We start from the raw sequence: 12628 nt of genomic DNA, 5'->3' as shown, positions 1-12628 counted from the left end.
TTCTTGTAAGGAATGTAGAATACAGGTCACGATGCAAGGGGAGAATTAAGTAGAATAGTAGGTTAGGATGTATGCATTGGAAAACATAATAAGAGAGGAAAACGACAAAATGGCATAGTAAGCAGCAAGCCAGCATACAGTGGCTTGACAAGCAGATGAGGAAGATTAATTCTTTCTGCTCATTTTTACTGCCTGTGAACCTCAGACACCTCCGCCACCAGGAGTAAATTACAGCCTCTCGGTTGTCTTTGCCTTTTCATCAGAGAGACCTATTAAATTGCATGTTTCATAATATGGGTTATTATCCTATCTATAAATGCTGCATTCTGTTATTATCCTAAAGCATGCATTTGTTGTTTCTGTGCAAGGATCTAAGCGCCCCTCTCTGTTTCCATGGAGACCATGCCAGGATCTGGTCCTCAACACTTAGACAAGGCCTCCTGTGAGCACAGTCAGAGGGTAACCTTCAGCCATCACAGCTGCGGGAGGAAGTCCATCAGACATTTCCTCTGAGATTGTGGGCCACAAATTTTTTATACCCCTATAGTGGGGGAGTTAATGTTTAAATGTTTTTTAAAAAAATGTATTGAGCACCAACTGTATTCAGTCAACTGTGCTAAACTCTGGTGATTAAAAGGTAGCTGAGACATGGCTTCTGCTCTTAAGGAGTGTCTGAATCCAGGAAAAGACCTGCCTGGAGGATGAAGCCAGAATACACCTCTGTGAAAGTTTAAGACTATATATGCCTTCCTCCTAGGAGCCAAAGTCACTGGAGGTGCGTGCCACCCAGAGCTACTGATAGCAAACCCGGGCAAAATAAGGTGACTGACAGGTGAGCCACAAGTCACTGCCTGTCACCACCTCCTTCCTTTTCTGGGCTCTTCTTCATCCCAGTAGACACTCGGACCAGATAGAAACAGTGTAGGAACCCACCTCTTCTACTTTTACATCAACTGGGGGCAGCTGAAAGTAGCCTTGACGTTAAATATATTTTTATTTAATCAAATCTAAGATGCCATGGATTACATGAGGTACCTTTTTGATGTGTGCCTCTAGGAAGGAAAAATATGCCACCAGTTGTAATTGTATGATGCCTTCAATTGATGACACATTCTGATTTCAGAGATGTTAAAATGTGAAAGAAATGTGCATCTTAGAATTAATGATAATTCTTGGATTAAACACTTGAATAGCTAGCAACTGAAATTAACAGGAACTACAATAGCAGTAATAATAATTCATGAGTATAGTAATATAAAATTGATAATGTAATCTATTTATATTTTTTGAGATTATTGATTAAAAAAGCAATATGACAAAGCCACACTTTGATGGCCAGTCCACTATGCTGACTGCTAAACTCTTCAGATCGTACCTATGGTACATTATGATATTGTGTGACACTGTTGTTCCTCTCCATCTCTAAAACCTCAGTCTAAAGGTTGTGGCCCCCAGGGCTCATCCCCAGACCCCTTCTCCCCGTACCTTTTCTCTTTTTTACACTCCCTCTCTAGGTAGTCTCATTTACTCGTCATTGATTTAAATACCCACCTATGCCGACAATGTCAATATTTATACCTCTAGGCCCAACTTTTCCTTTCAACTCCAAAATTAACCCTCCAGCTGCCTCCCTGACTTTCCCGTGCATTCCTAATGGCATCTCTACTTCATACTTTCAAACATGAAAGCTTGATCCTTCTTCTGCCTCAGGCTTCGTTGTAATTGAACACCCCGGTGCCCAGGTCAGAAGCATCACCTCCAAGTCATTTTGATGCCTCCCTTTCTCTCATACCACACATGCTACCCATCAGCAGATCCTGCAGACAGTTCCTGCAAAATACTTTGCAGAATCTGACCACTGCTGCCATCCTGGTCCAAGCCACCATTGAGTCTTGCCTAGATTATTCCAGCGGCCTTCCAGCTGATCTCCCTGTGTCCATGCAGACCAGTTTCCAAATAAATGCCAGAGTGATCAGCTTAAACTTTAAGTTGGATTTTACATCCCCCTGTGCTCAGACCCCTTTACTGGCTTCTCAGCCCAAGCAGTTAAAGCAGCTGTAAGGCCTATGTGATCTGGCCCCTGCTAAGTCACTCACCTCCTCAGGCCAGTCTCCTCCGCGGCAGCCATGCCACTTCTCTAACCAGCAAGCACACCTGCCCCTCAGGGTCTTTGTGACCCTGCTCCTTCTGTCTGGAATTCTTTCCCAACTTCCGTATGACTCACACTCTGCACAAAACGACCCTCTCACAGTGGTCTCCTCTGAGGACTTCTGATACCCCTCACTGCACAGCACGCATCACCAAATGACTTTCGTTTACTTTATTTACTTCCTTGATAGTTTTGCAGCGTCTTCATCATGTTTTTCGTCTTGCCCTCTTGAATGAAAGCGCCATGAGGGCAGAGACTGTCTTGATTTTATTCACTCTTGTATCACCGGTGCCCAGAAAGCCAGGCCAAGTGGATAGCACTCCAGAGCTATATTTCAAATGAATGAGTAATGAGTGAAGTTATATGGTAGTGTTCAATCCATTCATTTATAGTCATGAAAGATCTAACCAGTGGTAGTCTAGATCCTGTTAAGCAAGCCACATTCCACTGACATTATAATTTTATGCCCGATGGGTAGAAAATTCATTGAAAAGATTTTATAATAATTTTAATTTTGGATGATTCCTGAATGGACCAATAGCTCAAGAGTTCTTGTGAAATGAATTACTTATAGATTAGTACAGGAAAGCCCTTATTTTAACTTTAGCATTTTTTACTTTTAAGTTGTTAATGTGCTATGATATCTTAAAGATTAACATTAGCATTCCATAGCAAAGTTAACTGAAAAGCTTGTTAAAACTAATTACTAAGAAACAAATCAATACATTATTTACAATTTTGTTTAGACATTTACATGGGTATGAAGAGTTGTTTATCATCTGGCGTTAGCATTTTAAAAATGGACATATGGTTAATGGTGTTGAGGGTTTTTTTCCTGAGAATCATAATACAATTTATACACATGGTATATAAATCGATATCTGCCTCGCCTCATCTTTTGTCAGACATCGGACTGTGCTGCCTAGATGTTAGAATTGTCAGTTGTTATTCGTATAACCTGGTAGGTTGAGTAATCTGTTACCATAGTTGATTTGTATTGAAGAGTCACCAAGAAAGTTGCACTCAGCTTAGCCTAACATATTCACGGCTGCTCAAACAAAGGAACTGTGTGGGGACAGAGCCAAGCAAGAGGGGATTTCTTAAGAGCTCATGAGATTTCACCATAATTTTGAAAACCATGGGTTACGCTGTGGAGTAACAGGAATTTATATTAAAGTTTCTACTAAATGTGACTGAGACAAAAATGTTTCTAGAATAAAATGTTTGAAGTTGATAGCAAACAGAGACCAAGACCCCTGAGGGACTGACTAATAACATGAACCGAGGAAAACAGCAGCATTGTTTATTGCCGTCAGTGTTACCTTTTGTCTCTTCTCTTTTCAATCTATGATTGCTTGCTCTGGAAAGAAAAAAATTGTGAAATATCAAGAGTATAATCCCTTAGTGTAGTCTCTGAAAGACCGTGCCGGCTTTATGACTTTGCTCTTTCCGCTGTTCTTTTTTGTCGGTGGGCCAGCTCATTTCTATCCAGGTTACTTAAACTACAAGCAAGGGAGGAACTAGAGTAGCCAGTCAGCCATACTTGGAATATTGAAAAGGTTAAATCCATATATAATCCACTCAATTTATTGATATGTGAAGCATTAAAATGTTGAACATGCTGACTTACAGCATGAATGGTAACAGAATCAGGAAGCGCCAGGACACGGATGTGTGGTCTTGAAAATGCTACTGCAGGCTGCTGGAGTGGGGTCTGAGCCTCTGTCATTTCGGTGCAAAGAACTATAGCCTCTGCTCCCCAGGAAGTGATGCTATTGGGAGACATCTATCGTTTAGACTGGTAACGCCAGCCTCACTACTAATACTTTAAAAAGGAGTGCACTGTTGCTGATTCTTAGAGTTTTATTGAAAATCAGGCAGGTTGTCTTGCTTATTATGTTTCTGAGAGCAAAGCACAAGCCCTTGCATGCAGCTTCCCCTTCTGCAAACAGGCACAGTGTATGTTATTGTGCTTTGTAATAAGAAATAAGTATTTGGGACTTCCCTGGTGGCGCAGTGGTTGAGAGTCCGCCTGCTGATGCAGGGGGACATGGGTTCGTGCCCCGGTCCGGGAAGATCCCACATGCCGCGGAGCAGCTGGGCCCGTGAGCCATGTCCGCTGAGCCTGCGCGTCCGGAGCCTGTGCTGTGCAACGGGGAGAGGCCACTACAGTGAGAGGCCCGCGTAACGCAAAAAAAGAAAAAGAAAGAAGTATTTGATCTTTGTCCGCTTCCTGGCACACAGCTCATAAAATCCTGTAGTTTCCCGAGTTGGGTTAAAGGTGAAGGAGTGTCCTTTGTTGTTCGTAACAAGCCCTTTCAACCACACCTGATTTATGTTAATGAGATGATTTTTGGAAAGCCCCTAGAGAACCGCTGTATGGATGCTGGTTGCCAGGGAAACAAGCCATGTGATTAGAGGGTTGGAATTTTCAGCCCAGGGATGAGAGAGGGGCTAGAGGTGGAGTTAATCACCAAAGGCCAATAAAAATCCCTAAAGTACAGGATTCAGAGAGCTTCCGGGTTGCTGAACGTGTGGAGGTGCTGGGAGGGTGACGCGCCCAGAGGAGGCAGGAAGCTCCAAGTCCCTTTCCCGCGTACCTCACCCTATGCATCTCTCCTATCCGCCTGTTCCTGAGGTGTACAACCATAGTAGACTGTGCTCCTGGGTTCTGTGAGCCAATCTAGCAAATTATCGATCTCAAGGAGGAGGTCCTGGGAACTTCCAGTTTATAACCAGTTGGTCAGAAGCACAGGTGACAACCTGGACTTATTATTGACACCTAAATGGAGGGGGGCGTTCTGTGGGACTGAGCCCTGAGCCTGTGGAGGGTGCACAGGTAGATGGTGTCAGAATTGAATTGAATTGTAGGACGCAGAGTTGGTATCAGCAGAGGATTAGAGAATTGTTTCTGGTGGGAAAAGCACCCACACATCTGGTGTCAGAAACGAAGTACTGAAGCAAAGCACCGAGGATGCAGTTTCTCCTTCACACGCAGAGAACCCCTAGCCTACCTCCTTACACACAGAATTCTATTTTAGAGTAGCGTCCTCAGGAGCCAAAATGCATTACTCCTAAGTGCCTTAGGAGAAAAAAAGTCACCTCCTGTTGTGAGTTGAATTAGGTCTCCCAAATACCTGCAGATGTGACCTTATTTGGAAACAGAGTCTTTGCAGATATAATCAAATTAAGATGAGGTCATACTGGATCAGGGTGGGTCCAAATCCAACCTAACTGATGTCCTTAGCAGAAGAGACACAGAGACACAGAGGAGAATGGCAGGTGAAGACAGAAGCAGAGACTGGAGTGGTGCAGCTACATGCCAAGGGTTGCTGGCGACCTCCAGAAGCTTGGAGAGAGGCGTGGGACAGGTTAGCTCAGACTGTAGAGAAGGAAGCAGCTCTGCCAGCCCCTGGCTTTGGGATTTCTGGCCCATAGAACTGTGGGAGAATGGGTTTCTACTGTTGTCAGCCCCCCAGTTTGTGGTTCTCCGTTAGAGCAGCCACAGGAAACTAGCCACCGCCCTTCATTTTTCTACCCCCTGCCCAGCTCTGCTTCAAGAACTGGCTTGAACAGAACCGGGACAAGTCCGTGGGCAAAGTGACCCGTGGAGAGGACTCAGCCCACTCCGTGTGGAAGTACGTGGAGTGTAGCTCCTGGAAGAATCACTTCCTTGAAGCTTAACTTCTGTTCTAGGCTTCCCAACACCCAGGGCTTTAAAACACAGAGAAAGGTGTATGGCCACGGACAGGACATGCGTCTCCCACGTGGCCCTCAGTCACCTCTAGTTCATGTTCACATGACCCTGGATGAAAAGAATGACAGATGGAGAGCAAGATACTCCTGCAGGCTGAAAGCTTTGCATTTGTCAAGGGCAGCTCCGGGCAGGGAGGCGGGTTCAGGGGTGTGAGCCTGGGCTCTGGGGCCGACCGCCTGGTCTGAGTCCCAGCCCACCACCACAAGTGACTTAGCTTGTGAAATGAGACTAACAGTAGCACTAATCACAGGCTATAAAGATCATACGAATTAATTCTCGGAAGCTCCTAAGGCAGTGTGTGGAACCAGTAACAAGCTCTCAGTTAGCTGTTGTTACTGATTCTCCAGCAAACAGACACACTGTCCGCCCTTTACTTCTTTCTGGGACCTAAGACGCCCTCGCGGTTGAAGCAGAAAGACCACTTTTTTTTTTTTTTTAATTTTATTTATTTATTTTTGGCTGTGTTGGGTCTTCGTTGCTGCACATGGGCTTTCCCTAGTTGCAGTGAGCAGGGGCTACTCTTCGTTGCGGTGCGCGGGCTTCTTATTGCAGTGGCTTCTCTCATTGCGGAGCACGGGCTCTAGGCACGCAGGCTTCAGTAGTTGTGTCACGTGGGCTCAGTAGTTGTGTCTCGCGGGCTCTAGAGCGCAGGCTCAGTAGTTTTGGCGCACGAGCTTAGTTGCTCCGTGGCATGTGGGATCTTCCTGGGCCAGGGATCGAACCCGTGTCCCCTGCATTGGCAGATAGATTCTCAACCACTGCGCCACCAGGGAAGCCTGAAAGATCACTTTTAGGGAAAAGTAAATGAACCTATTTTTCTGTCATAAGAGGGGTTGCATACATTGATCTTGGAGAAGTCAGTAAATTTTGCTTCGATTACAGTGAAAACTGGGCACATACAACCCCAAATGAATACAAGTTTCATAGGGAAACCCAAGAAATAGTCATTTTTCGAAAGCGGTGCTCCAAACGCTGACATTGATCTGGCTGCAGGGGAGGCACTGGGTGAGCTGCCTCACGTGTGCCGGGCAGGTGGAGAGGGAAGCAGGCGCATAACTCCGCGGACCGTCAACAGAGGGGCCGCCGTGAGGCTGGGACTAAGGCCCCAGACACCGGTCGGGGCGAGCAGGGCTGGAGAATGTGGGTGACGTGGCCGCCTGACCCGCTAGTGGTGGCCATGGACATGCCACAGCCTTCTCAAAATCTTCCTGCTTCGGCCTACTGAGCCCTGGTTACAGAGCCATGGGACTGTCAACTAATTCATTCCTACCTATCACCCGTCTTCTGTGTGCCAAGCAGTTGTAAGAAGAATGTGTGTTATCCTTACATCATGGACCACTACAGAAGAAACCATCACAGCCCTCATTACCATAGGCCCTCCTGGGCTTGTCCGAGCCTGACTGCATCAGCAGACAGGAATTCACGGAGCTGAATTTCTTAGAGGCCACTGTGTCCATGTGGTTGGCCTTTTTCTGGTCATCGTGGCTATCAACATTATAACATGCCCTGATGCAGAAATGTGAAATGGCTAATTTATGGTATCTATAGATCATCTTTTCTAGTACTCATGCGTACACTTTGTTCATTGTTGTTCATATTTTTAGTAAGCGAGCAATTTTACATTGTGTTAAACGCATGTAAGAGCTTTTCTTTCTTTCTCTTTCTTAATCCTCAGATGAGACTTATACCCAGTTTCATGGGACTCTGGTTTTTGATGATGAAATTGAAGTCGCCAGTTGGACTGATGCCTTTTTTTGTTTAAAATGACAAACCTAATTTCTTTAAAACAGAGGGTATTATTTCTGGGCTAAAGGTCTTGGTTGAAAGATAGGATCATATTGATGCTTTTTAATAAGCGTCCGCGTGTAGAATACCAAAGATTTATTCCTAGCTAAATGAGCAGGACTTATAACTGAGATGCATGAAAAACTTAGGCTAATGAATTAGGTCAGAATAAATTAAGAAAACATAAATCAAATTCAAAAAATTCTACAAGCAGTTTGTATTACACTAACTTGTACATTCATACAGGAAATGGTAAGTGCCCGTGACCTTTAAGAAAGGCTAATACTTAACAGAACTTGCTTGTCTGCATTGCTACATAAACTGTCACGGTTTTTCCTTATTCCTTCTTTTGTTTCCTCTAATTGTTGATGTAATATGAAATTTGGGAAATTAAGAAAAGTTTAAATATTATAACAAGAATTACCCACAATCCACATCCTGGATTTAACTAACTGTTAACGTTTTTGTGTCGTCGTCTCTTCTCTTTCTGTTGTCTAAAATAAAGTGTAAAACGTTCTACTCATTCAATCATTGATTTAGTCAACACATAACTTATCAATTGTCTATTATATGCCTAGGACCAGGCAAGGTATTAGGGATACCGGGATGAAGAAGACCAGCTCTTGAGCACAAGGACTCCTAGTTGGCTACCCTTAGGAAACCACCTAATGACAGTGGGGTGTTCTGGTAGAGAAGAAAATCAACTCGAGTTGATTTTCAGTGGAGAAAACCTCACAGGAGAGGCACCCTGTGGGAGATAGAAGGGAAGAGGAGAGCAGAGGGGATGAGATGACCATGCAAAGCCTGCAGGACGTGCAGACATACCCCTGCCCTGGCCGGGAGACAGCGGGGAAGACGGTGAGGCCAGAGTGCAGCCTCAGGGTCAGGGAGTGAGCAGAGACCGAGTAGAGCAGAAAGCTGGGTGCTGTGAAGGGGCTGCTGGCCCAGGCTAAGAATGGCGGGGTTTATCCTGTAGCCGCGGGGGTCAAGTCAGAGGTAATGATGACAGTGGTATTTTGTATAGCTAACCTTTCCTGATGCTTTTCTCTGTGGTAGGTTGAGTTGGGCTTAGAAAAGCTCAAGCCAAAATCTCCCACAAGCCTCCCAGCGGCCCCCTGAGGACTCGTGGCTGCCGTTTCTCTGCAGCCAGACATTCCTTGGTGATGTTGATCCTAAGAAGACAGACATTTCAGAACACAGGACAGACACTGGCCACAGGGGCTCATTCATTGTCTTCTTTCTCCCCATAAAATGTAGCACTGAGTAGATCCTGGATGTTACCCATGTACCCTGCTCTCTCAGGAATTTGTGAGCCTTCGATGACATGAATGGGCCAGTGTCCCAGGGCTGGCTCAGTCCACGGGGTGGCAGGGGGTGGGACTGGTGGTGTAAAGAGAGCCAGTTTTCTGCCGCTGAGCCTCTCCCAGCAAAGTCCTTGGGCCATTTCAAAGTGTGTCGGGTGGGACGGGGAAGAACGTTCTAGCTCCTCTTCCAGGCAGAGATTCTGGACCCGTGCTAGCATCAGATACCCGGTCAGATACTCTTGGATTATTCAGAACAGTGAGGGGCATGTGTTTTATTCCTTTTCTTTAATAAGATCTCAAAATACAAAGCAAACAGAATTTCTGGGAAAGTCAGACTCTTTCAAAGGAAGATTGCCAACTCCGCATTAGTCCTTCTTTGTCACAATGACGCACAGATCTTCTCAGTACCTTACTTAAAATCAATAACAGTAGACACGATCTGTTGTTCCTGGAAAAGAAAAAAATGTTCCCTGGGAGTGTTGAAGGAATCGAAGATCCTATGGAGGGTCTGTTTGAGAGTGTTTTAGCAGAGGTATTATTGTTTATTCCCCATTTTACAGGTGAAGAAGCAGATTAAAAGAGGTCACAAGACTGCCTAAGGCTGTAGGGCTGGTAAGCTGCCCATCTGGGATCAAACCCAGGCAGCTGGATTTTCTCTGCTCCACCTGCTGCCCCATCCCTGCCCACCGAGGTTGACCCGTGAGGCAGGAAACTGAATCTGATGCCAGTGGACCAGAGTGGGCAGAAGCCGGGCCGGGAAGACGTGTTAAGAGACCCTTCCCGTGACCAGTGGTGATGTTGCCCCGGGACTACCAAAAGGGTGAAGGGGAGGCTGAAGCAGCCTCTTCATTTTACTGTTTCATGTAATGACGTTTATATAAGACTTAGTTTGAAGAAAGGATTCTACCAGAAGTTTTGCTATTGCTGTTGTTGTTAAGTTTAAACACCACTGCTATAGGTCAAAATGTCCACCTTGATCTAAAGAGTTAGTGAGGCCAAATTCCAGGAGACCTTTTGGTGTTGAATGGACAGAGTTGGGTAACCTATTGGAAGTTGAGAGAAAGAGAAAGGAGTTACAGATGAGTCTCAGTGTTCAACTGGGAGTCTCGCTGAATGTTGATGATAGTGTTAAGAAACATTAAGGAATATCAGAAGGCAATCGGATTTGTGGGCGGTGGAGGATGTCAGATATCTCAGGCTGTCCATATGGAAATGTCTCGATACCAAACAGTCATGACGACACAAGAAAATCAAGAGGAAAAACTTTCCTTTTGGAGATCTACATATACTGAGCTTGTGTGGTGGACACATTTGATTCCTCCTTGCATATCAGCCTCAAGCATCTGTTCTGTCCACGCAGAGAGGGAACCTTTTTAGCCTTTTCAGCAGAAAAGATAGACAGAGCTCAGACTTAGAAATGTGAAGTTCATATGAAAATAATAAATGTTTCTTTTTAAATGTTCTCATTGTTTAGAAAATGAATTAGAATGTTTCATTGTTATTTAACTAAACCCTCTTTTGAGTTTATGGGTTTTGAAGTCATTTTTTGGTTTTTAATACAATAAGCTTAAAGAAATTTTCATCAGCCCTTTTATTGGTTAGTTTTATTTTAAATTGACTTACTTGTTTTAAAACCCAAATTGAAAATTTTCTCAGTGCTTGGAAAAGATCCATCTGCCAATTTCTAGACAATCCAGTTTCTCTGTATAGGTTTTGACATACGTAAGTTGTCCTGAGTGCCTTTATTTTATTCACTGACCAGTCACAACGTGGTATTCTACTCCAGGCTTTTTTTTTCCAGTCTGACTGTGGTGTTATGCTGTATCTTGAAGGATACCAGCTCTTGGAAGTTGTCATAACCATAAATAAAGCCACAGTTTCTTGAATAGGTGTGCGGTCCTCAGGCAGTAGCCTGGCCAGTTAGAAAGCCTGAATGGAACCACTTTACACTCTGTTGACAATTGGAACAAATCAAACATTCTTCACTTAAATGCTGCTTCTACACTTCTTCCCTTTAACTGTAAGACCCTCTGTTTCTTCTGCTCTGATTGTTTCTGCCTGAGACAGTTAAACTGTGGGAAGGAGCCATATCATTTTTTTCTCTGGAAAGTGTACATCTCTTGGAGCTGCTAGTGGATCCTCCACAGCTGGACTTCCTGGGGTTGCTTTAAATAGCTGGGTCAGTGGATAATGGACCCAGGCCAAGCCAGCCATCCTCCAGCTCCTGACTTACATGCCCTGGAGAAGTTTCCTTTCCGGGAGGGACTTATCAGGAGCAGGGCTAGAATTCATAAACTGGTTTGGGAGAGCTTTGAGAGTAGTGATGGGGTGAAAGTTGGGAAGAGGCTCCTGGAGATGAGCTGTGTTGGCACAGATGCTACAAGCACTGGTTTTACTTGACTGTTAAATTTATTTCGAGGTAGATTAGTTCCGAGGGGACTGATAGATCTTTTGGAGCCAACTTTCCCCACCCCAAGGTGGGGTGCTGCTCTGTGCTGCAGTTAACTGCCCTCTATTAAGGGGCCGCTTCTCTTCTCCACCACCTGCCCTCGTACCGCAGGGCCGGCCATTGGGAGCTTGGGGTCTCCTAGGAAAGAAGGAGGCAGAGAAAGAACAGACAGAGGAAGACAGGGTTTAACTTCAGCTAAATACAATGGAATAGTGTTACTTAAAATCATAAATAATGAAAGTCATCTGCATCTTCACAAAAATTATAAATTTTTAAATATGTTAACCAAACAGGAAGATGAGCTCTAATGTTTCTGTCTCATCTGGAGGCAAAACTTCCTGCTACTAAGAGCGGTAGTACTCTTGCTACTCTTGCTGCAGGGCAGCCGCCCTTGTCACCACTGTGTGTTACTGTCCACCAGCAGCCAGTCCATCCCATGTAGTTTTACGGCAAAGCAAACAAACAAAACCACCGCCCATCCCTTCCCCACAAACAGCAAAACCCAGCCTCCATTACAGTCACCATGGGAGCTTCTGGAATGAGTTAGAATTGGCTGGTGATGCACGTGCTAGCTAACGGGTGAAATAGCAATCTACCATCTGGGTTATCATAAGCAAAAGAGGTGCTGTCAGGTTAAATTTCATTGCAGAGCAACACATTACTCCTCAGAATTTTTACCATTTGCATTTTTTAAAGTTTTTTATTCCAACTCTTTTGGCTTACTGAAGGGTTTTTTGGGCCAACATTTTCCATTTTCCCTCTGCGCAGCTCTTTCATTACGCTTTCACATAGAAATGCAATACTTAAGTCTTTTAAAAGCTTGTTTGAAACGTGTATGTTTATTCAATACTTACTTATCTGTCAGACACTGTTCTAGATGCTGAAGTTACAGCTATAAACAATGCAATGTCTCTGCCCTCATACCACTTACACTTTGGTAGTGAAAATGGACAATAAATTAATAAAGAAGTAAATATACAGTAAATGAGATGGCAAGTGCTCTGAGAAAAACTAAAGCAGGTATGGAGGCTAGGGTGTGTAGTGGTGGAGAGGGGCATTCCTGTACTATATAGAATCCTTGCAGAAGGTGTGTATGAGATGATATTTGAGTACAGACCCAAAGGAACAGGATGAGCAGCCAAGTAAATATTTGGAGAGGGAATTTCCGGGCAGAGTGAACAGCA

The 12628-nt window shown here is 44.5% G+C and overlaps 1 protein-coding gene across 18 annotated transcripts in view; it reads left to right on the top strand.

Annotated features, from left to right (window-relative positions):
• The window catches only part of AGPAT4 (1-acylglycerol-3-phosphate O-acyltransferase 4), a 1412586-nt gene that overhangs the window by 973097 nt on the left and 426861 nt on the right, over positions 1-12628 (top strand). Inside the window, exon 1 of one of the 18 annotated variants that reach the window (XM_079939083.1) lies at positions 799-832. The exons of the other annotated variants lie outside the window; for them this stretch is intronic. The gene's annotated coding sequence lies outside the window, so the exon portion shown is untranslated. Of the gene's footprint in view, positions 1-798; positions 833-12628 lie in introns of those variants that run through there. 18 annotated transcript variants of the gene reach the window in all.

Source organism: Stenella coeruleoalba, assembly GCF_951394435.1.
Source record: "Stenella coeruleoalba genome assembly, chromosome: 12".
Lineage (NCBI taxonomy): Eukaryota > Metazoa > Chordata > Mammalia > Artiodactyla > Delphinidae > Stenella > Stenella coeruleoalba.
This window is presented reverse-complemented; position numbering and strand designations above follow the sequence as displayed.